Genomic DNA, 1,742 nt, shown 5'->3' with positions numbered 1-1,742 from the left:
CAGTTTACACTCATCTACAGGCCAGGATTATGCAGTTTACACTCATCTACAGGCCAGGATTATGCAGTTTACACTCATCTACAGGTCAGGATTATGCAGTTTACACTCATCTACAGGCCAGGATTCTGCAGTTTACACTCATCTACAGGTCAGGATTATGCAGTTTACACTCATCTACAGGCCAGGACTCTGCAGTTTACACTCATCTACAAGCCATCAGTCCTCTTTCAGGGATGCACATGGTCTCATCCTTGATAGAGAGGAACGTTGGTTTGAGAGAGGAGTAAAAGAAGATGATTTTTTGTGAAGAGAAAACATCTGTCCTTAAACAGAGGTGGAGGCCTCTGACTTTGTCCGATTACCCCACTCTTACACCGCTTTATTGCAAGCATGACTCAGTCCTCTGTGAACAAGTAACAGAAGCACTACTCCTGCATCACCACAAGAGGGACACCATGAACTGGAAAAAGCAGCCTCAGGCTGTCAGATACAGGCAGGTAAAGTTAATTCTGCTGATTCACGTGTCACAAAAACACATTTTGCTTAAATCATATTGATTTTACAAATGATATTACTGGTTTTTAGGGTCATCTGTAGGCATTCTTAAATTGTTCTAATAAGATGTCCAAATACTAATGTAAAGCAGTAGTGATGAGACAGGCATGGATTGTCTTCTTCCTATTTCCTCTGGTATAACACCCAAATAATGTGTCTTTAAGTCAGCTGTAACTGGCAGCTCTCCTCTAAATGACTATGACACATAAATGACCTGAATCACAAGGAGTTTTTAAGTATGTAGTAAGCAACAAGTTGTGCTAAAGGTCTTTTAACTTGGCATGGTCCTTTATCATGGTTCCCTCTCAGATGAAAAGAATTTGGTTTGGATTGTTTGCAGCTGCTCACATGATCAAAAAATTGTCTTCTGGAGAACATTTTTTATTGAAAATTCAAAAGACTGTTTTTTCAGCCACAATGACAAGAAGTATCAAGAAATCAATAAGTTTTCATTTATAATGTCACAGTTCCATCAGTCAAATAAGGGGGTGGTAACATCAAGTGAATGAATAGTGAAGTAGGATGAAGCTTCTCAAGTCCAGCGAATATCAACAGCTTAATGGCTGAACCTTAGATGTTCCAACAGGACAATGATCCCAAACAAATCAAAACTGCTCACTGGATAACAGAGGCTGACATTAATCTTCTGGAGTAGCATTCCCAAAATGAGTGGAGTGTTTTTAAAAACCGATCCTTGTCAGAAAACTAACCAACCTAAATAAACTCTGCCAATTCTGTTAAGAGTCAGAAATCAGCCAGATTTGTGCCAGAACGATGGAAACAAAAAGTCTGCAGTCCAAGTGCAACATGTAGGCACTTCAATAAAATGCATTGTCCAACCCAGGGCAATGAGTGGGTCAGGTTTTAGAGCCTTACGAGCAAAAATGGAAGAACAGCTCTAAAATAAGTTGGAAACGTTTAGCAAGGTCCCTAGCTAAGGGACTTCTAAGCTAATATTAGTGGGGTTGCATTTACAAGTATCKGATTGTTTGGGTATCACAGAGATAAATGTGAAGACACTGCAGAGGTGTTAAGATGTTTTGTTGTAGTATTCAGCAGCACAGCGTCAAGACTGAAGAGTTGACTGAAATATATGTAGGGCTCAGTTTAACAGGATGTACTTGGAATTTGTTGCACACTAAAATTTTTACAAAAACATGGATGTAACTGCACCTGCATATATATAT

At 39.3% G+C, this 1,742-nt stretch overlaps 1 protein-coding gene across 1 annotated transcript in view; it reads right to left on the bottom strand.

Annotated features, from left to right (window-relative positions):
- Positions 1–1,742, bottom strand: part of mogat2 (monoacylglycerol O-acyltransferase 2) — a 25,643-nt gene that overhangs the window by 19,165 nt on the left and 4,736 nt on the right. The window lies entirely within an intron of this gene.

This window comes from Austrofundulus limnaeus, unplaced genomic scaffold, assembly GCF_001266775.1.
Source record: "Austrofundulus limnaeus strain Quisiro unplaced genomic scaffold, Austrofundulus_limnaeus-1.0 Scaffold45, whole genome shotgun sequence".
NCBI classification, from domain to species: Eukaryota; Metazoa; Chordata; class Actinopteri; order Cyprinodontiformes; family Rivulidae; genus Austrofundulus; species Austrofundulus limnaeus.
Note: the sequence above shows the minus strand (reverse complement) of the source record. Positions and strands in the feature narration are given on the sequence as shown.